The sequence below is a fragment of the Phalangium opilio genome, unplaced genomic scaffold, assembly GCF_054372755.1.
Source record: "Phalangium opilio isolate 3A_F unplaced genomic scaffold, DU_Popi_V2 ptg000003l_1, whole genome shotgun sequence".
NCBI lineage: Eukaryota > Metazoa > Arthropoda > Arachnida > Opiliones > Phalangiidae > Phalangium > Phalangium opilio.
Genome location: NW_028324145.1, coordinates 776,272 through 801,006, shown reverse-complemented (window position 1 = coordinate 801,006; position 24,735 = coordinate 776,272). Strand labels below are relative to the sequence as shown.

Genomic DNA, 24,735 nt, shown 5'->3' with positions numbered 1-24,735 from the left:
ATAGGGAATTAAGCTGAATTCGGTCAAAAATTTCTCCAGAAAAAAATGCATTCAAAAAAGTACCGAAAAAATCGCAGGTTTTTCTTCTTCAAGACACAAAATCCGTGAATACGATTTCTTATTGAAAATTGAATTTTAACAGTTTTTTGAATGAATATCGTTACATTGCTTGAATTAAAGCAAAAAGTATAAAAATAATGGTTTCAGTGGTTATATTTGAAAATAGTGTAGAAATACTCAAAATATGCTTCTTTGGCCGTGAAACGTCGATTTTGAAAATGTTATTAAAAATCGAGGTACATTTTTATTTATTGTCCTGACGAACATTTAATTTTTGGGCTTCCGTGGCTCAATGTTAGCGCGTTCGGCTGTTAATCGAAAGGTTGGTGGTTCGAGCCCATCCGGGAGCGGTGTTTTGGGATCTTAATAGTAACGTAAATAGCCAAAGTTTTTCCACAATACCTGACGACCATTTAATTTTTGGGCGTCCGTGGCGCAATGGTTAGCGCGTTCGGCTGTTAACCGAAAGGTGGTGGTTCGAGCCCATCCGGGAGCGGTGTTGTGAGGTCTCAGATGTGACGTAAAAAGTCAAGGTTTTTACACAATACCTGACGAGCATTTAATTTTTCGGCTCCCGTGGCGCAATGGTTAGCGCGTTCAGCTGTTAATCGAAAGGTTGGTGGTTCGAGCCCACCCGGGAAAGGTGTTGTGGGGTCTCAAATGTAACGTAGAAAGCTAAAGTTTTTCCACAATAGCTGACAACCATTTAATTTCTGAGCTTCCGTGGCTCAATGGTTAGCGCGTTCGGCTGTTAACCAATAGGTTGGTGGTTCGAGCCCATCCGGGAGCGGTGTTGTGTGATCTCAAATGTAACGTAGAAAGCCAAAGTTTTTCCACAATACCTGACGACCATTTAATTTTTGGGCTTCCGTGGCGCAATGGTTAGCACGTTCGGCTGTTAACCAATAGGTTTGTGGTTCGAGCCCATCCGGGAGCCGTGTTGTGAGGTCTCAGATGTGACGTAAAAAGTCAAGGTTTTCCACAATACCTGACAACCATTTAATTTCGGAGCTTCCGTGGCTCAATGGTTAGCGCGTTCGGCTGTTAACCAATAGGTTGGTGGTTCGAGCCCACCCGGGAGCGGTGTTGTGGGATCTGAAATGTAACGTAGAAAGCCAAAGTTTTTGCACAATAAATGACGACCATTTAATTTTTGGGCTTCCGTGGCGCAATGGTTAGCGCGTTCGGCTGTTAACCAATAGGTTGGTGGTTCGACCCCATCCGGGAGCGGTGCTGTGAGGTCTCAGATGTGACGTAAAAAGTCAAGGTTTATACACAATACCTAACGAGCATTTAACTTTTGGGCTTCCGTGGCGCAATGGTTAGCGCGTTCGGCTGTTAACCAGTAGGTTGGTGGTTCGACCCCATCCCGGAGCGGTGTTGTGAGGTCTCAGATGTGACGTAAAAAGTCAAGGTTATAAAGATGAAGGTTAATTTGTCTCACTTAATTTAAATTCGAATTTTTAACTAGCACTCTCGGCAACGGCCATATCTTAGGCCGAGTTACGTCGATTTTGAAAATGTTATTAAAAATCGAGGTACATTTTTATTTATTGTTCAATCACTTTTAATGAGTGTTTTATAGGGAATTAAGCTGAATTCGGTCAAAAATTTCTCCAGAAAAAAATGCATTCAAAAAAGTACCGAAAAAATCGCAGGTTTTTCTTCTTCAAGACACAAAATCCGTGAATACGATTTCTTATTGAAAATTGAATTTTAACAGTTTTTTGAATGAATATCGTTACATTGCTTGAATTAAAGCAAAAAGTATAAAAATAATGGTTTCAGTGGTTATATTTGAAAATAGTGTAGAAATACTCAAAATATGCTTCTTTGGCCGTGAAACGTCGATTTTGAAAATGTTATTAAAAATCGAGGTACATTTTTATTTATTGTCCTGACGAACATTTAATTTTTGGGCTTCCGTGGCTCAATGTTAGCGCGTTCGGCTGTTAATCGAAAGGTTGGTGGTTCGAGCCCATCCGGGAGCGGTGTTTTGGGATCTTAAATGTAACGTAAATAGCCAAAGTTTTTCCACAATACCTGACGACCATTTAATTTTTGGGCGTCCGTGGCGCAATGGTTAGCGCGTTCGGCTGTTAACCGAAAGGTGGTGGTTCGAGCCCAGCCGGGATTGGTGTTGTGAGGTCTCAGATGTGAAGTAAAAAGACAAAGTTTTACCTCAATACCTGACGACCATTTAATATTTGGGCTTCCGTTGCGCAATGGTTAGCGCGTTCGGCTGTTAACCGAAAGGTTGGTGGTTCGAGCCCACCCGGGAGCGGTGTTGTGGGATCTCTAATGTAACGTAAAAAGCCAAAGTTTTTCCACAATACCTGACGACCATTTTTTTTTGGGCGTCCGTGGCGCAATGGTTAGCGCGTTCGGCTGTTAACCGAAAGGTTGGTGGTTCGAGCCCATCCGGGAGCGGTGTTGTGACGTCTCAGATGTTACGTAAAATGTCAGAGTTTTTCCACAATACCTGACGAACATTTAATTTTTGGGCTTCCGTGGCGCAATAATTAGCGCGTCCAGCTGTCAATCGAAAGGTTGATGGTTCGAGCCCACCCGGGAGCGGTGTTGTGGGATCTCAAATGTAACGTAGAAAGCCAAAGTTTTTCCACAATACCTGACTACCATTTAATTTTTGGGCTTCCATGGCGCAATGGTTAGCGCGTTCGGCTGTTAACCGAAAGGATGGTGGTTCGAGCCCACCTGGGAGAGGTGTTGTAGGGTCTCAGATGTAACGTAAAAAGTCATAACTTATTGTTGTGTGTTTGTACGACTACACAGGAGTTGATACTTTAAAACTATGGTTTTATTTACAATGATTTATACATGATCGAGGTCCGAGATAGACTGAATTTTTAACACAGAGAGGGGGCCTTTTTATACACGAGAGATTAGATAAATAATAGACATTAAGCTAATACGGGGCTGTTCATAAACTGGCCTACTAATAATACAAAGCATAATGTCACATCCCCTTTTTTTATACAAATAAGAATGCGTTTTATAAATTTAACTTAGTCGATGGCTTTGAGATTCTTCCGGATCGTGTTACTGTCCCTTTGTCGTCTTTTGGCAATTTGCTTCTTGTCTTTCTCTTATTCGTACTTTCCGGTGACCTCGTGGTATTGGACTCAGATGGATAAGCTCGCAAGTTCTCTCTGTCGGTATTTTGAATGGTTTCAGCATTGCATGGATGATTGTCGTGGGCTGGCTCAGAGACAGGTTCCTCTCGATCAATGATGTTTGGTGGATCTATGACGTCCTCTGGGCCAATACTTGATTCCGGAGTGAAAGACTTGATTCCGTGATTTTGATGACTGTCCGGTAGGGGAACTAGATGGAACCGGTTTCTTCGAATCCTTCCTTTAGACGTCTCGATTATATATGATCGGGGCTCCTCTGCTTTCTCGACAACGGTTCCTTCTTTGCGTAAATCGGTTTTCCATACCCTTTTCCCAAGATCTAATTTGTGTAGCTCTCTGACTCTATGGCGTTGGTCGTAATTTCGTTTCTGAGTTTTTTTCTGCGTTAGTGATGTTTCTTTGATACGTTCTGCTGATAAGATCGTCGGGACAAGCATGTTTGACGGTAATGGGAGCGTTGTTCGGAGATGGCGACTCATAAGCATTTGTGCTGGACTGAAACCATTGGACGTCGGTGTAGATCGGTACGCCAAGAGTGCCAAAGGGATGTTGTCAGATTTCTTTAAAATGGATTTCGCTGTCTTTACTGCTGCTTCTGCGAACCCATTACTTTGAGGATATCTTGGGCTGCTCGTGATAGATCGAAATCCATATTTCTTGGAGAATGCGATGAATTCCAAGGTTCTTGTCGCTGATAAATTAGTGCCATTATCGCTGCGGACCACCTCTGGAATTCCGTGTCGTGCAAATATATCTTCGATGATCTCGATGACAGTTTTTGTAGTTTGATCTTTCATTCGAGCCAATTCCAGATATTTTGAGTAGTAGTCCATCATGACCAGGTACCATTTTCCCCCATGATGTAGCATATCTATGGCAACTGCTTGCCATCTTCGTTCGGGTAAGCTTGTTGGCTTTAAGGGCTCATGAAAGTTGACTGATTCTTTGAGACATCGTTCGCATCTTTTCACCTTATCTTCGATTTCCCGTGAAATTCCAGGCCACCAGACGGATTGTTTGGCTCTTTCTCGACATGTGACGATTCCCATGTGACCTTGATGAATTCGATCCATTATTTCTGGACGCATGGAACTTGGAATGAGCAGTCTGCTGCCTTTCATGATGATTCCGTCTTGGATGGTGATTTCATGCCTGTAGCTGAAGTAGTCATTACAACTACTGTGTACGCGTTTTTTCTCCGGCCATCCATGTTCGAGGTAACGTGGTAATGTTCTGCATGTAGCATCTTCCTGTTGTTTATGAAGAATTTCCGCAAGCTTTGGATCTGTAGTGGGTAGGTTCATCATTACTAACTGTACGTGAGCAGAAATTTCTTGTTGTAGCTCGTTGTCGTCAACGTCTATCAACGGAGCTCTAGACAATGTATCAGCGGCAACTAAGGATTTTCCAGGCACGTAGGAGACCTTGTACGAGTATCTCATCATGCGTAGACGTAGCCTTTGCAGTCTCGGAGATAAATCGTCCAGTTGTTTCGAATGCAATATGGAAACAAGGGGCTGATGATCAGTTTCTAGCTTTATTGTTATACCCGTTATGAAATCCTCAAATCGCTGGCATGCCCACGTTAATGCATACGCCTCCTTCTCGATCTGCGCATAGCGTTGTTCTGTCGAGGATAACGTCTTCGAGGCATAGGCAATGACTTTGTAAGTTCCATTGGCTTGTTCTTGTCGAAGTATTGCTCCAATCCCATAGCTTGACGCATCGGCGGATACTACTGTTGGCTTCCTCGGATCGAAGATACCCAAAACAGGCTTGCTTGTGAGCGTCGTCTTGAGGTATTTGAAGGCCATTTCTTGACTTGGGCCCCAAATCCAGCTGTTCTTGGTGCTCAATAGACTACTTAGTGGTTTAAGCTGCTCGGCCATTCGGGGAATGAACTTTCCAAGATAATTTACCATTCCTAATAGACGACGTAGCTCTGCGACATCAGATGGTGATTTCATCGCGACTATGGCTCGAACCTTCTCCTCGTCTGGACTGATCCCGGCACTGTCTATTACGTGCCCCAAAAACTTGATCCTTTTGACTCCAATGAGGCATTTCCTTTCATTGAGCGTGACTCCTTGGTCTTTCAATCTTTCGAGAACTTCCTTTAGGTTTTCATCATGTTCGGCCATGTCCTTGCCCCATACTAGAATGTCGTCCTGATGACAAACTGTGTTCTTGACGCCTTCAATATACGAAGACATTTGGCTTTGGTAGTGCTCGGATGCAGATGTTAAACCAAAGGGCAGGCAATTGCAGCAATATCTTCCAAATGGCGTCATGAAAGTCGTTAGTAATATGGAGTCCGGATGTAGCGGTATCTGCCAATAACCGGAATTACAATCAAGTTTTGAGAAGATCTCGGCTCCAGCCAGTCGTCCAAGCGTATGGTCTACAGCCGGTATCTGGTACCGTTCACGTTGTACGTAGTTATTCAGTTGCGTATAATCCACGCATATCCTTAATTCACCAGAATCCTTTCTCACGACCACCATGGGAGCGCACCAGTCTGTGGGGTCCTCGACTCTCCGGATTACTCCCAAGTCCACCATTCGTTTCAATTCATCTTCGACTTGTGACATCAAAGGAATCGCAACTCGACGTGGAGTCGTCACTGCATACGGTACTGCGTTCGGTTTCAGCTTCAGTTTGTAGCTTCGTTTGACTCGTCCTAAGCCGGTAAATAGTTGAGGATAATGGTCCTTTGGTCTTATACTCGTCTCCGTGAGTTGCAGCTCATCGATTCTTTGAACTATTTTCAGGTCTTCACTTGCTCTGAGGCTTAGAAGTGGAACTTGCAATTGGTCGATGACATAGACCTTGTCATGGATGGTGGTATCTCTACTTGACAGGTAGGCTTCAATGAAACCTTTGCAGTTAATCAAGGTCTTCCCTGGTCCAAACAGACGTCGGTCAGATTTATTCAGTGCTAAGTCTTGAAATTTCGCCTTGTACAGCGAGTCTGGTAATACGCAAACGTCCGCGCCGGTATCTATCTTGAATTGAACTTGTTTTGCATTAATCCTAATGTTTACCATCCAACGATCTTGTATCTCGTCGCTGCTGACTTTTCCCAAGAACGTATCCATTGGCGTTGAGTCATCATCATCCACAGAGATCATTTGCGATGTGACCTCACGATTGTAGTTGGTGGTTGACCTTTGACACACACGCTCGTAGTGGCCAATCTTCTTACACTTCCTGCAAACTGCTCTATATGCTGGGTATCGCTCTCGATTGTGTTTCTCGAACATTCCGCATTTCTTGCAGGTATCTGAAGTAACCTTTTGATCGCGTTGAATTGGTCTTGAAGGATGAGTTGCTCTTGGTCGCCAGTTCTCCTTCGTCTGAGAGGTGTTTCGAGAGCCAAGCTTTTCGACAACAGCCGGAGTTCCGTTTTTATAACTTCCTGCGTTTAATTCTTGTTGTTGTCGGCGAACTTCTTCGGCACGGCGGGCGGTTGAGATCGCTTTCTCCAGTGTAAGGTTTCCGTCTAATTGCATTTTTTCCGACAGGGCTTTGTCTCGCACCCCGACTACTATTCGGTCTCTCAGCAATTCGTCTTGGAGAGTTCCGTAGGCACATTTCTCAATCTGGGCTCGACACGCGGTGATAAACTCTTCTACCGGTTCGCCATCTTGCTGAACTCGTGAGTTGAAGGTTGCTCGCTCGTAGATAACGTTCCTCCGGAGAATGAAATGTCCTTCGAATTTATTCATAACGACATTGAAGTCAGACTTCTCTGCATCGGTGGCAAACGTAAATGACAAGAATACGTCATCAGCTTTGTCGCCCATCATGTATATTAACGCGTTGACTTGTTCCTCTCCTGTCTTGGAACTAAGACCGGACGCGGATCTGAATCTCTCAAACCTCCTCCTCCATCGGGGCCACTCATTGGAATTCGAAAAGTTGAATTGGCAAGGCGGTTGCACTTGAAAGGCTGCGGCGTTCTGCATTTTCCGTGTCGAGGTAGACCGCAAATCTAGTCGATTACTGATTAACGAATTAAAGCTAACCGTGATATCGCGCGACTAAATACCACATTAACGAACTTCTGACACCATGTTGTGTGTTTGTACGACTACACAGGAGTTGATACTTTAAAACTATGGTTTTATTTACAATGATTTATACATGATCGAGGTCCGAGATAGACTGAATTTTTAACACAGAGAGGGGGCCTTTTTATACACGAGAGATTAGATAAATAATAGACATTAAGCTAATATGGGGCTGTTCATAAACTGGCCTACTAATAATACAAAGCATAATGTCACACTTATCCACAAAACCTAACAACCATTTAATTTCTGAGCTTCTGTGGCTCAATGGTTAGCGCGTTCGGCTGTTAACCAATTGGTTGGTGGTTCGAGCCTATCCGGGAGAAGTGTTGTGACGTCTCAGATGTAACGTAAAATGTCAGAGTTTTTCCACAATACCTGACGAACATTTAATTTTTGGGCTTGCGTGGCGCAATGGTTAGCGCGTTCAGCTGTTAATCGAAAGGTTGGTGGTTCGAGCCCACCCGGGAGATGTGTTGTTGGGTCTCATATGTAGCGTAAAAAGTCAAAACTTTTCCACAATACGTGACAACCATTTATTTTCTGAGCTTTCGTGGCTCAATGGTTAGCGCGTTCGGCTGTTAACCAATAGGTTGGTGGTTCGAGCCCACCCGGGAGCGGTGTTTTTGGATCTCAAATGTAACGTAAATAGCCAAAGTTTATCCACAATACCTGACGACCATTTAATTTTTGGGCGTCCGTGGCGAATGGTTAGCGCATTCGGCTGTTAACCGAAAGGTTGGTGGTTCGAGCCCATCCGGGAGCGGTGTTGTGAGGCCTCAGATGTGAAGTAAAAAGTCAAAGTTTTACCTCAATACCTGACGAAAATTTAATTTTTGGGCTTCAGTGGCGCAATGGTTAGCGCGTTCGGCTATTAACCAATAGGTTGGTGGTTCGAGCCCATCCGGGAGAAGTGTTGTGACGTCTCAGATGTAACGTAAAATGTCAGAGTTTTTCCACAATACCTGACGAACATTTAATTTTTGGGCTTCAGTGGCGCAATGGTCAGCGCGTTCAGCTGTTAACCGAAAGGTTGGTGGTTCGAGCCCAAACGAGAGAGGTTTTGTGGGGTCTCAGATGTAGCGTGAAAAGTCGTAACTTTTCAACAATACCTGACAACCATTTAATTTCTGAGCTTCCGTGGCTCAATGGTTAGCGCGTTCGGCTGTTAACCAATAGGTTGGTGGTTCTAGCCCATCCGGGAGCGGTGTTGTGATGTCTCAGATGTAACGTAAAATGTCAGAGTTTTTCCACAATACCTGACGAACATTTATTTTTTGGGCTTCCGTGGCGCAATGGTTAGCGCGTTCAGCTGTTAATCGAAAGGTTGGTGGTTCGAGCCCACCCGGAAAAGGTGATGTGGGGTCTCAGATGTAGCGTAAAAAGTCAAAACTTTTCCACAATACGTGACAACCATTTAATTTCTGAGCTTCCGTGGCTCAATGGTTAGTGCGTTCGGCTGTTAATCGAAAGGTTGGTGGTTCGAGCCCATCCGGGAGCGGTGTTGTGAGGTCTCGGATGTGAAGTAAAAAGTCAAAGTTTTTCCACAATACCTGACGACCATTTAATTTTTGGGCGTCCGTGGCGAATGGTTAGCGCGTTCGGCTGTTAACCGAAAGGTTGGTGGTTCGAGCCCATCCGGGAGCGGTGTTGTGAGGTCTCAGATGAGAAGTAAAAAGTCAAGGTTTTACCTCAATACCTGACGAAAATTTAATTTTTGGGCTTCAGTGGCGCAATGGTCAGCGCGTTCAGCTGTTAACCGAAAGGTTGGTGGTTCGAGCCCTCCCGGGAGCGGTGTTGTGACGTCTCAGATGTAACGTAAAATGTCAGAGTTTTTCCACAACACCTGACGAACATTTAACTTTTGGGCTTCCGTGGCGCAATGGTTAGCGCGTTCAGCTGTTAATCGAAGGGTTGGTGGTTCGAGCCCGCCCGGAAGAGGTGTTGTGTGGTCTCAGATGTAGCGTAAAAAGTCAAAACTTTTCCACAATACGTGACAACCATTTAATTTCTGGGCTTCCGTGGCTCAATGGTTAGCGCGTTCGGCTGTCAATCGAAAGGTTGGTGGTTCGAGCCCTCCCGGGAACGGTGTTGTGAGGTCTCGGATGTGAAGTAAAAAGTCAAAGTTTTACCTCAATACCTGACGAAAATTAAATTTTTGGGCTTCCGTGGCGAAATGGTTAGCGCGTTCAGCTGTTAACCGAAAGGTTGGTGGTTCGAGCCCAAAAGAGAGGTTTTGTGGGGTCTCAGATGTAGCGTGAAAAGTCGTAACTTTTCAACAAAACCTGACAACCATTTAATTTTTGGGCGTCCGTGGCGCAATGGCTAGCGCGTTCGGCTGTTAACCGAAAGGTTGGTGGTTCGAGCCCATCCGGGAGCGGTGTTGTGACGTCTCAGATGTAACGTAAAATGTCAGAGTTTTTCCACAATACCTGACGAGCATTTAATTTTTGGGCTTCCGTGGCGCAATGGTTAGCGCGTTCAGCTGTTATTCGAAAGGTTGGTATTCGAGCCCACCCGGGAGAGGTGTTGTGATGTCTCAGATGAAGCGTGAAAAGTCAAACTTTTCCAAAATACGTGATAACCATTTATTTTCTGATCTTTCGTGGCTCAATGGTTAGCGCGTTCGGCTGTTAACCAATAGCTTGGTGGTTCGAGCCCACCCGGGAGCGGTGTTTTTGGATCTCAAAAGTAACGTAAAATGTCAGAGTTTTTCCGCAATACCTGACGACCATTTTTTTTGGGCGTCCGTGGCGCAATGGTTAGCGCGTTCGGCTGTTAACCGAAAGGTTGGTGGTTCGAGCCCATCCGGGAGCGGTGTTGTGAGGCCTCAGATGTGAAGTAAAAAGTCAAAGTTTTACCTCAATACCTGACGAAAATTTAATTTTTGGGCTTCAGTGGCGCAATGGTTAGCGCGTTCGGCTATTAACCAATAGGTTGGTGGTTCGAGCCCATCCGGGAGAAGTGTTGTGACGTCTCAGATGTAACGTAAAATGTCAGAGTTATTCCACAATACCTGACGAACATTTAATTTTTGGGCTTCAGTGGCGCAATGGTCAGCGCGTTCAGCTGTTAATCGAAAGGTTGGTGGTTCGAGCCCACCCGGGAGAGGTGTTGTGAGGTCTCAGATGTAGCGTGAAAAGTCAAACTTTTTCCATAATACGTGATAACCATTTATTTTCTGATCTTTCGTGGCTCAATGGTTAGCGCGTTCGGCTGTTAACCAATAGCTTAGTGGTTCGAGCCCACCCGGGAGCGGTGTTTTTGGATCTCAAATGTAACGTAAATAGCCAAAGTTTTTCTACAATACCTGACGACCATTTAATTTTTGGGCTTCCGTGGCGCAATGGTTAGTGCGTTCAGCTGTTAATCGAAAGGTTGGTGGTTCGAGCCCACCCGGAAGAGGTGTTGTGGGGTCTCAGATGTAGCGTAAAAAGTGAAAACTTTTCCACAATACGTGACAACCATGTAATTTCTGAGCTTCCGTGGCGCAATGGTTAGCGCGTTCGGCTATTAACCAATAGGTTGGTGGTTCGAGCCCATCCGGGAGAAGTGTTGTGACGTCTCAGATGTAACGTAAAATGTCGGAGTTTTTCCACAATACCTGACGAACATTTAATTTTTGGGCTTCAGTGGCGCAATGGTCAGCGCGTTCAGCTGTTAACCGAAAGGTTGGTGGTTCGAGCCCAAACGAGAGAGGTTTTGTGGGGTCTCAGATGTAGCTTGAAAAGTCGTAACTTTTCAACAATACCTGACAACCATTTAATTTCTGAGCTTCCGTGGCTCAATGGTTAGCGCGTTCGGCTGTTAACCTATAGGTTGGAGGTTCTAGCCCATCCGGGAGCGGTGTTGTGATGTCTCAGATGTAACGTAAAATGTCAGAGTTTTTCCACAATACCTGACGAACATATAATTTTTGGGCTTCCGTGGCGCAATGGTTAGCGCGTTCAGCTGTTAATCGAAAGGTTGGTGGTTCGAGCCCACCCGGAAGAGGTGTTGTGGGGTCTCAGATGTAGCGTAAAAAGTGAAAACTTTTCCACAATACGTGACAACCATTTAATTTCTGAGCTTCCCTGGCTCAATGGTTAGCGCGTTCGGCTGTCAATCGAAAGGTTGGTGGTTCGAGCCCATCCGGGAGCGGTGTTGTGAGGTCTCGGATGTGAAGTAAAAAGTCAAAATTTTACCTCAATACCTGACGAAAATTTAATTTTAGGGCTTCAGTGGCGCAATGGTCAGCTCGTTCAGCTGTTAACCGAAAGGTTGGTGGTTCGAGCCCTCCCGGGAGCGGTGTTGTGACGTCTCAGATGTAACGTAAAATGTGAGAGTTTTTCCACAATACCTGACGAGCATTTAATTTTTGGGCTTCCGTGGCGCAATGGTTAGCGCGTTCAGCTGTTAATCGAAAGGTTGGTGGTTCGAGCCCACCCGGGAGAGGTGTTGTGAGGTCTCAGATGTAGCGTGAAAAGTCAAACTTTTTCCATAATACGTGATAACCATTTATTTTCTGATCTTTCGTGGCTCAATGGTTAGCGCGTTCGGCTGTTAACCAATAGCTTAGTGGTTCGAGCCCACCCGGGAGCGGTGTTTTTGGATCTCAAATGTAACGTAAATAGCCAAAGTTTTTCTACAATACCTGACGACCATTTAATTTTTGGGCTTCCGTGGCGCAATGGTTAGTGCGTTCAGCTGTTAACCGAAAGGTTGGTGGTTCGAGCCCAAACGAGAGAGGATTTGTGGGGTCTCAGATGTAGCGTGAAAAGTCGTAACTTTTCAACAATACCTGACAACCATTTAATTTTTGGGCGTCCGTGGCGCAATGGCTAGCGCGTTCGGCTGTTAACCGAAAGGTTGGTGGTTCGAGCCCATCCGGGAGCGGTGTTGTGACGTCTCAGATGTTACGTAAAATGTCAGAGTTTTTCCACAATACCTGACGAACATTTAATTTTTGGGCTTCCGTGGCGCAGTAATTAGCGCGTCCAGCTCTTAATCGAAAGGTTGGTGGTTTGAGCCCACCCGGAAGAGGTGTTGTGGGATCTCAGATGTAGCGTTAAAAGTCAAAACTTTTCCACAATACGTGGCAACCATTTAATTTCTGATCTTCCGTGGCTCAATGGTTAGCGCGTTCGGCTGTTAACCAATAGGTTGGTGGTTCGAGCCCACACGGGAGCGGTGTTTTTGGATCTCAAATGTAACGTAAATAGCCAAAGTTTTTCCACAATACCTGACGACCATTTAATTTTTGGGCGTCCGTGGCGAATGGTTAGCGCGTTCGGCTGTTAACCGAAAGGTTGGTGGTTCGAGCCCATCCGGGAGCGGTGTTGTGAGGTCTCAGATGAGAAGTAAAAAGTCAAGGTTTTACCTCAATACCTGACGAAAATTTAATTTTTGGGCTTCAGTGGCGCAATGGTCAGCGCGTTCAGCTGTTAACCGAAAGGTTGGTGGTTCGAACCCTCCCGGGAGCGGTGTTGTGACGTCTCAGATGTAACGTAAAATGTCAGAGTTTTTCCACAACACCTGACGAACATTTAACTTTTGGGCTTCCGTGGCGCAATGGTTAGCGCGTTCAGCTGTTAATCGAAGGGTTGGTGGTTCGAGCCCGCCCGGAAGAGGTGTTGTGGGGTCTCAGATGTAGCGTAAAAAGTCAAAACTTTTCCACAATACGTGACAACCATTTAATTTCTGAGCTTCCGTGGCTCAATGGTTAGCGCGTTCGGCTGTCAATCGAAAGGTTGGTGGTTCGAGCCCTTCCGGGAGCGGTGTTGTGAGGTCTCGGATGTGAAGTAAAAAGTCAAAGTTTTACCTCAATACCTGACGAAAATTAAATTTTTGGGCTTCAGTGGCGCAATGGTCAGCGCGTTCAGCTGTTAACCGAAAGGTTGGTGGTTCGAGCCCTCCCGGGAGCGGTGTTGTGACGTCTCAGATGTAACGTAAAATGTCAGAGTTTTTCCACAATACCTGACGAGCATTTAATTTTTGGGCTTCCGTGGCGCAATGGTTAGCGCGTTCAGCTGTTAATCGAAAGGTTGGTAGTTCGAGCACACCCGGGAGAGGTGTTGTGAGGTCTCAGATGTAGCGGGAAAAGTTAAAATTATTCCATAATACGTGATAACCATTTATTTTCTGATCTTTCGTGGCTCAATGGTTAGCGCGTTAGGCTGTTAACCAATAGCTTGGTGGTTCGAGCCCATCCGGGAGCGGTGTTTTTGGATCTCAAATGTAACGTAAATAGCCAAAGTTTTTCTACAATACCTGACGACCATTTAATTTTTGGGCTTCAGTGGCGCAATGGTCAGCGCGTTCAGCTGTTAACCGAAAGGTTGGTGGTTCGAGCCCAAACGAGAGAGGTTTTGTGGGGTCTCAGATGTAGCTTGAAAAGTCGTAACTTTTCAACAATACCTGACAACCATTTAATTTCTGAGCTTCCGTGGCTCAATGGTTAGCGCGTTCGGCTGTTAACCTATAGGTTGGAGGTTCTAGCCCATCCGGGAGCGGTGTTGTGATGTCTCAGATGTAACGTAAAATGTCAGAGTTTTTCCACAATACCTGACGAACATTTAATTTTTGGGCTTCCGTGGCGCAATGGTTAGCGCGTTCAGCTGTTAATCGAAAGGTTGGTGGTTCGAGCCCACCCGGAAGAGGTGTTGTGGGGTCTCAGATGTAGCGTAAAAAGTCAAAACTTTTCCACAATACGTGACAACCATTTAATTTCTGAGCTTCCGTGGCTCAATGGTTAGCGCGTTCGGCTGTCAATCGAAAGGTTGGTGGTTCGATCCCATCCGGGAGCGGTGTTGTGAGGTCTCGGATGTGAAGTAAAAAGTCAAAGTTTTACCTCAATACCTGACGAAAATTTAATTTTTGGGCTTCAGTGGCGCAATGGTCAGCGCGTTCAGCTGTTAACCGAAAGGTTGGTGGTTCGAGCCCTCCCGGGAGCGGTGTTGTGACGTCTCAGATGTAACGTAAAATGTGAGAGTTTTTCCACAATACCTGACGAACATTTAATTTTTGGGCTTCCGTGGCGCAATGGTTAGCGCGTTCAGCTGTTAATCGAAAGGTTGGTGGTTCGAGCCCACCCGGAAGAGGTGTTGTGGGGTCTCAGATGTAGCGTTAAAAGTCAAAACTTTTCCACAATACGTGACAACCATTTAATTTTTGGGCTTCCTTGGCGCAATGGTTAGCGCGTTCGGCTGTTAACCGAAAGGATGGTGGTTCGAGCCCACCTGGGAGAGGTGTTGTAGGGTCTCAGATGTAACGTAAAAAGTCATAACTTAACCACAAAACCTAACAACCATTTAATTTCTGAGCTTCTGTGGCTCAATGGTTAGCGCGTTCGGCTGTTAACCAATTGGTTGGTGGTTCGAGCCTATTCGGGAGAAGTGTTGTGACGTCTCAGATGTAACGTAAAATGTCAGAGTTTTTCCACAATACCTGACGAACATTTAATTTTTGGGCTTGCGTGGCGCAATGGTTAGCGCGTTCAGCTGTTAATCGAAAGGTTGGTGGTTCGAGCCCACCCGGGAGAGGTGTTATTGGGTCTCATATGTAGCGTAAAAAGTCAAAACTTTTCCACAATACGTGACAACCATTTATTTTCTGAACTTTCGTGGCTCAATGGTTAGCGCGTTCGGCTGTTAACCAATAGGTTGGTGGTTCGAGCACACCCGGGAGCGGTGTTTTTGGATCTCAAATGTAACGTAAATAGCCAAAGTTTTTCTACAATACCTGACGACCATTTAATTTTTGGGCTTCCGTGGCGCAATGGTTAGAGCGTTCAGCTGTTAACCGAAAGGTTGGTGGTTCGAGCCCAAACGAGAGAGGATTTGTGGGGTCTCAGATGTAGCGTGAAAAGTCGTAACTTTTCAACAATACCTGACAACCATTTAATTTTTGGGCGTCCGTGGCACAATGGCTAGCGCGTTCGGCTGTTAACCGAAAGGTTGGTGGTTCGAGCCCATCCGGGAGCGGTGTTGTGACGTCTCAGATGTTACGTAAAATGTCAGAGTTTTTCCACAATACCTGACGAACATTTAATTTTTGGGCTTCCGTGGCGCAGTAATTAGCGCGTCCAGCTCTTAATCGAAAGGTTGGTGGTTCGAGCCCACCCGGAAGAGGTGTTGTGGGGTCTCAGATGTAGCGTTAAAAGTCAAAACGTTTCCACAATACGTGACAACCATTTATTTTCTGAGCTTTCGTGGCTCAATGGTTAGCGCGTTCGGCTGTTAACCAATAGGTTGGTGGTTCGAGCCCACCCGGGAGCGGTGTTTTTGGATCTCAAATGTAACGTAAATAGCCAAAGTTTTTCCACAATACCTGACGACCATTTAATTTTTGGGCGTCCGTGGCGAATGGTTAGCGCGTTCGGCTGTTAACCGAAAGGTTGGTGGTTCGAGCCCATCCGGGAGCGGTGTTGTGAGGCCTCAGATGTGAAGTAAAAAGTCAAAGTTTTACCTCAATACCTGACGAAAATTTAATTTTTGGGCTTCAGTGGCGCAATGGTTAGCGCGTTCGGCTATTAACCAATAGGTTGGTGGTTCGAGCACATCCGGGAGAAGTGTTGTGACGCCTCAGATGTAACGTAAAATGTCAGAGTTTTTCCACAATACCTGACGAACATTTAATTTTTGGGCTTCAGTGGCGCAATGGTCAGCGCGTTCAGCTGTTAACCGAAAGGTTGGTGGTTCGAGCCCAAACGAGGGAGGTTTTGTGGGGTCTCAGATGTAGGTTGAAAAGTCGTAACTTTTCAACAATACCTGACAACCATTTAATTTCTGAGCTTCCGTGGCTCAATGGTTAGCGCGTTCGGCTGTTGACCAATAGGTTGGAGGTTCTAGCCCATCCGGGAGCGGTGCTGTGATGTCTCAGATGTAACGTAAAATGTCAGAGTTTTTCCACAATACCTGACGAAAATTTAATTTTTGGGCTTCCGTGGCGCAATGGTTAGCGCGTTCAGCTGTTAATCGAAAGGTTGGTGGTTCGAGCCCACCCGGAAGAGGTGTTGTGGGGTCTCAGATGTAGCGTAAAAAGTCAAAACTTTTCCACAATACGTGACAACCATTTAATTTCTGAGCTTCCGTGGCTCAATGGTTAGCGCGTTCGGCTGTTAACCAATAGCTTGGTGGTTCGAGCCCACCCGGGAGCGGTGTTTTTGGATCTCAAATGTAACGTAAATAGCCAAAGTTTTTCTACAATATCTGACGACCATTTATTTTTTGGGCTTCCGTGGCGCAATGGTTAGTGCGTTCAGCTGTTAACCGAAAGGTTGGTGGTTCGAGCCCAAACGAGAGAGGATTTGTGGGGTCTCAGATGTAGCGTGAAAAGTCGTAACTTTTCAACAATACCTGACAACCATTTAATTTTTGGGCGTCCGTGGCGCAATGGCTAGCGCGTTCGGCTGTTAACCGAAAGGTTGGTGGTTCGAGCCCATCCGGGAGCGGTGTTGTGACGTCTCAGATGTTACGTAAAATGTCAGAGTTTTTTCACAATACCTGACGAACATTTAATTTTTGGGCTTCCTTGGCGCAGTAATTAGCGCGTCCAGCTCTTAATCGAAAGGTTGGTGGTTTGAGCCCACCCGGAAGAGGTGTTGTGGGGTCTCAGATGTAGCGTTAAAAGTCAAAACTTTTCCACAATACGTGACAACCATTTAATTTCTGATCTTCCGTGGCTCAATGGTTAGCGCGTTCGGCTGATAACCAATAGGTTGGTGGTTCGAGCCCACCCGGGAGCGGTGTTTTTGGATCTCAAATGTAACGTAAATAGCCAAAGTTTTTCCACAATACCTGACGACCATTTAATTTTTGGGCGTCCGTGGCGAATGGTTAGCGCGTTCGGCTGTTAACCGAAAGGTTGGTGGTTCGAGCCCATCCGGGAGCGGTGTTGTGAGGTCTCAGATGAGAAGTAAAAAGTCAAGGTTTTACCTCAATACCTGACGAAAATCTAATTTTTGGGCTTCAGTGGCGCAATGGTCAGCGCGTTCAGCTGTTAACCGAAAGGTTGGTGGTTCGAGCCCTCCCAGGAGTGGTGTTGTGACGTCTCAGATGTAACGTAAAATGTCAGAGTTTTTCCACAACACCAGACGAACATTTAACTTTTGGGCTTCCGTGGCGCAATGGTTAGCGCGTTCGGCTGTTAACCAATAGGTTGGTGGTTCGAGCCCATCCGGGAGCGGTGTTGTGAGGTCTTAGATGTGACGTAAAAAGTCAAGGTTTTTACACAATACCTGACGAGCATTTAATTTTTGGGATTCCGTGGCGCAATGGTTAGCGCGTTCAGCTGTTAATCGAAAGGTTGGTGGTTCGAGCCCACCCGGGAGAGGTGTTGTGGGGTCTCAAATGTAACGTAGAAAGCCAAAGTTTTTCCACAACACCTGACAACCATTTAATTTCTGAGCTTCCGTGGCTCAATGGTTAGCGCGTTCGGCTGTTAACCAATAGGTTGGTGGTTCGAGCCCATCCGGGAGCGGTGTTGTGAGGTCTCTGATGTGACGTAAGAAGTCAAGGTTTTTACACAATACCTGACGAGTATTTAACTTTTGGGCTTCCGTGGCGCAATGGTTAGCGCGTTCGGCTGTTAACCAATAGGTTGGTGGTTCGAGCCCACCCGGGAGCGGTGTTGTGTGATCTCAAATGTAACGTAGAAAGCCAAAATTTTTCCACAATACCTGACGACCATTTAATTTTTGGGCTTCCGTGGCGCAATGGTTAGCACGTTCGGCTGTTAACCAATAGGTTGGTGGTTCGAGCCCATCCGGGAGCGGTGTTGTGAGGTCTCAGATGTGACGTTAAAAGTCAAGGTTTTCCACAATACCTGACAACCATTTAATTTCTGAGCTTCCGTGGCTCAATGGTTAGCGCGTTCGGCTGTTAACCAATAGGTTGGTGGTTCGAGCCCACCCGGGAGCGGTGTTGTGGGATCTGAAATGTAACGTAGAAAGCCAAAGTTTTTGCACAATAAATGACGACCATTTAATTTTTGGGCTTCCGTGGCGCAATGGTTAGCGCGTTCGGCTGTTAACCAATAGGTTGGTGGTTCGAGCCCATCCGGGAGCGGTGTTGTGAGATCTCAGATGTGACGTAAAAAGTCAAGTTTTTTACACAATACCTGACGAGCATTAATCTTTTGGGCTTCCGTGGCGCAATGGTTAGCGCGTTCGGCTGTTAACCAATAGGTTGGTGGTTCGAGCCCATCCGGGAGCGGTGTTGTGAGGTCTCAGATGTGACGTAAAAAGTCAAGGTTTTTACACAATACCTGACGAGCATTTAACATTTGGGCTTCCGTGGCTCAAAGGTTAGCGCGTTCGGCTGTTAACCAATAGGTTGGTGGTTCGAGCCCATCCGGGAGCGGTGTTGTGAGGTCTCAGATGTGACGTAAAAAGTCAAGGTTTTTACACAATACCTGTCGAGCATTTAACTTTTGGGCTTCCGTGGCGCAATGCTTAGCGCGTTCGGCTGTTAACCAATAGGTTGGTGGTTCGAGCCCATCCGGGAGCGGTGTTGTGAGGTCTCAGATGTGACGTAAAACGTCAAGTTTTTTACACAATACCTGACGAGCATTAAACTTTTGGGCTTCCGTGGCGCAATGGTTAGCGCGTTCGGCTGTTAACCAATAGGTTGGTGGTTCGAGCCCATCCGGGAGCGGTGTTGTGAGGTCTCAGATGTGACGTAAAAAGTCAAGGTTTTTACACAATACCTGACGAGCATTTAATTTTTGGGATTCCGTGGCGCAATGGTTAGCGCGTTCAGCTGTTAATCGAAAGGTTGGTGGTTCGAGCCCACCCGGGAGAGGTGTTGTGGGGTCTCAAATGTAACGTAGAAAGCCAAAGTTTTTCCACAACACCTGACAACCATTTAATTTCTGAGCTTCCGTGGCTCAATGGTTAGCGCGTTCGGCTGTTAACCAATAGGTTGGTGGTTCGAGCCCATCCGGGAGCGGTGTTGTGAGGTCTCTGATGTGACGTAAGAAGTCAAGGTTTTTACACAATACCTGACGAGTATTTAACTTTTGGGCTTCCGTGGCGCAATGGTTAGCGCGTTCGGCTGTTAACCAATAGGTTGGTGGTTCGAGCCCACCCGGGAGCGGTGTTGTGTGATCTCAAATGTAACGTAGAAAGCCAAAATTTTTCCACAATACCTGACGACCATTTAATTTTTGGGCTTCCGTGGCGCAATGGTTAGCACGTTCGGCTGTTAACCAATAGGTTGGTGGTTCGAGCCCATCCGGGAGCGGTGTTGTGAGGTCTCAGATGTGACGTTAAAAGTCAAGGTTTTCCACAATACCTGACAACCATTTAATTTCTGAGCTTCCGTGGCTCAATGGTTAGCGCGTTCGGCTGTTAACCAATAGGTTGGTGGTTCGAGCCCACCCGGGAGGGGTGTTGTGGGATCTGAAATGTAACGTAGAAAGCCAAAGTTTTTGCACAATAAATGACGACCATTTAATTTTTGGGCTTCCGTGGCGCAATGGTTAGCGCGTTCGGCTGTTAACCAATAGGTTGGTGGTTCGAGCCCATCCGGGAGCGGTGTTGTGAGATCTCAGATGTGACGTAAAAAGTCAAGTTTTTTACACAATACCTGACGAGCATTAATCTTTTGGGCTTCCGTGGCGCAATGGTTAGCGCGTTCGGCTGTTAACCAATAGGTTGGTGGTTCGAGCCCATCCGGGAGCGGTGTTGTGAGGTCTCAGATGTGACGTAAAAAGTCAAGGTTTTTACACAATACCTGACGAGCATTTAACATTTGGGCTTCCGTGGCTCAATGGTTAGCGCGTTCGGCTGTTAACCAATAGGTTGGTGGTTCGAGCCCATCCGGGAGCGGTGTTGTGAGGTCTCAGATGTGACGTAAAAAGTCAAGGTTTTTACACAATACCTGTCGAGCATTTAACTTTTGGGCTTCCGTGGCGCAATGCTTAGCGCGTTCGGCTGTTAACCAATAGGTTGGTGGTTCGAGCCCATCCGGGAGCGGTGTTGTGAGGTCTCAGATGTGACGTAAAAAGTCAAGGTTTTTACACAATACCTGACGAGCATTTAACTTTTGGGCTTCCGTGGCGCAATGGTTAGCGCGTTCGGCTGTTAACCAATAGGTTGGTGGTTCGAGCCCATCCGGGAGCGGTGTTGTGAGGTCTCAGATGTGACGTAAAAAGTCAAGTTTTTTGCACAATACCTGACGAGCATTTAGGTTTTGGGCTTCCGTGGCGCAATGGTTAGCGCGTTCGGCTGTTAAGCAATAGGTTGGTGGTTCGAGCCCATCCGGGAGCGGTGTTGTGAGGTCTCAGATGTGACGTAAAAAGTCAAGGTTTTTACACAATACCTGACGAGCATTTAAATTTTGGGCTTCCTTGGCGCAATGGTTAGCGCGTTCGGCTGTTAACCAATAGGTTGGTGGTTCGAGCCCATCCGGGAGCGGTGTTGTGAGGTCTCAGATGTGACGTAAAAAGTCAAGGTTTTTACACAATACCTGACGAGCATTTAACTTTTGGGCTTCCGTGGCGCAATGGTTAGCGCGTTCGGCTGTTAACCAATAGGTTGGTTGTTCGAGCCCATCCGGGAGCGGTGTTGTGAGGTCTCAGATGTGACGTAAAAAGTCAAGGTTTTTACACAATACCTGTCGAGCATTTAACTTTTGGGCTTCCGTGGCGCAATGGTTAGCGCGTTCGGCTGTTAACCAATAGGTTGGTGGTTCGAGCCCATCCGGGAGCGGTGTTGTGAGGTCTCAGATGTGACGTAAAAAGTCAAGGTTTTCCACAATACCTGACAACCCTTTAATTTCTGAGCTTCCGTGGCTCAATGGTTAGCGCGTTCGGCTGTTAACCAATAGGTTGGTGGTTCGAGCCCACCTGGGAGCGGTGTTGTGGGATCTGAAATGTAACGTAGAAAGCCAAAGTTTTTGCACAATAAATGACGACCATTTAATTTTTGGGCTTCCGTGGCGCAATGGTTAGCGCGTTCGGCTGTTAACCAATAGGTTGGTGGTTCGACCCCATCCGGGAGCGGTGTTGTGAGGTCTCAGATGTGACGTAAAAAGTCAAGGTTTTTACATAATACCTGACGAGCATTTAACTTTTGGGCTTCCGTGGCGCAATGGTTAGCGCGTTCGGCTGTTAACCAATAGGTTGGTGGTTCGAGCCCACCCGGGAGCGGTGTTGTGTGATCTCAAATGTAACGTAGAAAGCCAAAATTTTTCCACAATACCTGACGACCATTTAATTTTTGGGCTTCCGTGGCGCAATGGTTAGCACGTTCGGCTGTTAACCAATAGGTTGGTGGTTCGAGCCCATCCGGGAGCGGTGTTGTGAGGTCTCAGATGTGACGTTAAAAGTCAAGGTTTTCCACAATACCTGACAACCATTTAATTTCTGAGCTTCCGTGGCTCAATGGTTAGCGCGTTCGGCTGTTAACCAATAGGTTGGTGGTTCGAGCCCACCCGGGAGGGGTGTTGTGGGATCTGAAATGTAACGTAGAAAGCCAAAGTTTTTGCACAATAAATGACGACCATTTAATTTTTGGGCTTCCGTGGCGCAATGGTTAGCGCGTTCGGCTGTTAACCAATAGGTTGGTGGTTCGAGCCCATCCGGGAGCGGTGTTGTGAGATCTCAGATGTGACGTAAAAAGTCAAGTTTTTTACACAATACCTGACGAGCATTAATCTTTTGGGCTTCCGTGGCGCAATGGTTAGCGCGTTCGGCTGTTAACCAATAGGTTGGTGGTTCGAGCCCATCCGGGAGCGGTGTTGTGAGGTCTCAGATGTGACGTAAAAAGTCAAGGTTTTTACACAATACCTGACGAGCATTTAACATTTGGGCTTCCGTGGCTCAATGGTTAGCGCGTTCGGCTGTTAACCAATAGGTTGGTGGTTCGAGCCCATCCGGGAGCGGTGTTGTGAGGTCTCAGATGTGACGTAAAAAGTCAAGGTTTTTACACAATACCTGTCGAGCATTTAACTTTTGGGCTTCCGTGGCGCAATGCTTAGCGCGTTCGGCTGTTAACCAATAGGTTGGTGGTTCGAGCCCATCCGGGAGCGGTGTTGTGAGGTCTCAGATGTGACGTAAAAAGTCAAGGTTTTTACACAATACCTGACGAGCATTTAACTTTTGGGCTTCCGTGGCGCAATGGTTAGCGCGTTCGGCTGTTAACCAATAGGTTGGTGGTTCGAGCCCATCCGGGAGCGGTGTTGTGAGGTCTCAGATGTGACGTAAAAAGTCAAGTTTTTTGCACAATACCTGACGAGCATTTAGGTTTTGGGCTTCCGTGGCGCAATGGTTAGCGCGTTCGGCTGTTAAGCAATAGGTTGGTGGTTCGAGCCCATCCGGGAGCGGTGTTGTGAGGTCTCAGATGTGACGTAAAAAGTCAAGGTTTTTACACAATACCTGACGAGCATTTAAATTTTGGGCTTCCTTGGCGCAATGGTTAGCGCGTTCGGCTGTTAACCAATAGGTTGGTGGTTCGAGCCCATCCGGGAGCGGTGTTGTGAGGTCTCAGATGTGACGTAAAAAGTCAAGGTTTTTACACAATACCTGACGAGCATTTAACTTTTGGGCTTCCGTGGCGCAATGGTTAGCGCGTTCGGCTGTTAACCAATAGGTTGGTTGTTCGAGCCCATCCGGGAGCGGTGTTGTGAGGTCTCAGATGTGACGTAAAAAGTCAAGGTTTTTACACAATACCTGTCGAGCATTTAACTTTTGGGCTTCCGTGGCGCAATGGTTAGCGCGTTCGGCTGTTAACCAATAGGTTGGTGGTTCGAGCCCATCCGGGAGCGGTGTTGTGAGGTCTCAGATGTGACGTAAAAAGTCAAGGTTTTCCACAATACCTGACAACCCTTTAATTTCTGAGCTTCCGTGGCTCAATGGTTAGCGCGTTCGGCTGTTAACCAATAGGTTGGTGGTTCGAGCCCACCTGGGAGCGGTGTTGTGGGATCTGAAATGTAACGTAGAAAGCCAAAGTTTTTGCACAATAAATGACGACCATTTAATTTTTGGGCTTCCGTGGCGCAATGGTTAGCGCGTTCGGCTGTTAACCAATAGGTTGGTGGTTCGACCCCATCCGGGAGCGGTGTTGTGAGGTCTCAGATGTGACGTAAAAAGTCAAGGTTTTTACATAATACCTGACGAGCATTTAACTTTTGGGCTTCCGTGGCGCAATGGTTAGCGCGTTCAGCTGCTATTCAAAAGACTGGTGGTTTGAGCTCTCCCGGGAGCGGTGTTGTGACGTCTCAAATGTAACATAAAATGTCAGAGTTTTTCCACAATACCTGTCGAACATTGAATTTTTGGGCTTCCGTGGCGCAATGGTTAGCGCGTTCAGCTGTTAATCGAGAGGTTGGTGGTACGAGCCCACCCGGGAGAGGTGTTGTGGGGTCTCAGATGTAGCGTAAAAAGTCAAAACTTTTCCACAATACGTGACAACCATTTAATTTCTGGGCTTCCGTGGCTCAATGATTAGCGCGTTCGGCTGTTAACCAATAGGTTTGTGGTTCGAGCCCATCCGGGATGCGGTGTTGTGAGGTCTCAGATGTAACGTAAAATGTCAGAGTTTTTTACAATACCTGACGAACATTTAATTTTTGGGCTTCCGTGGCGCAATGATTAGCGCGTTCAGCTGTTAATCGAAAGGTTGGTGGTTCGAGCCCACCCGGGAGCGGTGTTGTGGGATCTGAAATGTAACGTAGAAAGCCAAAGTTTTTGCACAATAAATGACGACCATTTAATTTTCGGGCTTCCGTGGCGCAATGGTTAGCGCGTTCGGCTGTTAACCAATAGGTTGGTGGTTCGACCCCATCCGGGAGCGGTGTTGTGAGGTCTCAGATGTGACGTAAAAAGTCAAGTTTTTTACACAATAACTGACGAGCATTAAACTTTTGGGCTTCCGTGGCTCAATGGTTAGCGCGTTCGGCTGTTAACCAATAGGTTGGTGGTTCGAGCCCATCCGGGAGCGGTGTTGTGAGGTCTCAGATGTGACGTAAAAAGTCAAGGTTTTTACACAACACCTGTCGAGCATTTAACTTTTGGGCTTCCGTGGCGCAATGGTTAGCGCGTTCGGCTGTTAACCAATAGGTTGGTGGTTCGAGCCCATCCGGGAGCGGTGTTGTGAGGTCTCAGATGTGACGTAAAAAGTCAAGTTTTTTACACAATAACTGACGAGCATTAAACTTTTGGGCTTCCGTGGCGCAATGGTTAGCGCGTTCGGCTGTTAACCAATAGGTTGGTGGTTCGAGCCCATCCGGGAGCGGTGTTGTGAGGTCTCAGATGTGACGTAAAAAGTCAAGGTTTTTACACAATACCTGACGAGCATTTAACATTTGGGCTTCCGTGGCGCAATGTTTAGCGCGTTCGGCTGTTAACCAATAGGTTGGTGGTTCGAGCCCATCCGGGAGCGGTGTTGTGAGTTCTCAGATGTGACGTAAAAAGTCAAGGTTTTTACACAATACCTGACGAGCATTTAATTTTTGGGATTCCGTGGC

The 24,735-nt window shown here is 46.5% G+C and overlaps 4 non-coding genes across 4 annotated transcripts; all 4 read left to right on the top strand.

Annotated features, from left to right (window-relative positions):
• The first annotated feature begins 9,303 nt into the window (after positions 1–9,303).
• Positions 9,304–9,376, top strand: TRNAD-GUC (transfer RNA aspartic acid (anticodon GUC)). Its single transcript has one exon. It is a non-coding gene; the product is annotated as a tRNA-Asp (tRNA).
• Positions 9,377–10,767: 1,391 nt separating this feature from the next.
• TRNAN-AUU (transfer RNA asparagine (anticodon AUU)) lies at positions 10,768–10,840 on the top strand. The gene has a single exon. It is a non-coding gene; the product is annotated as a tRNA-Asn (tRNA).
• Positions 10,841–12,971: 2,131 nt separating this feature from the next.
• TRNAD-GUC (transfer RNA aspartic acid (anticodon GUC)) lies at positions 12,972–13,044 on the top strand. The gene has a single exon. It is a non-coding gene; the product is annotated as a tRNA-Asp (tRNA).
• Positions 13,045–14,000: 956 nt separating this feature from the next.
• On the top strand, positions 14,001–14,073 carry TRNAD-GUC (transfer RNA aspartic acid (anticodon GUC)). Its single transcript has one exon. It is a non-coding gene; the product is annotated as a tRNA-Asp (tRNA).
• The last annotated feature ends 10,662 nt before the right edge of the window (positions 14,074–24,735 follow it).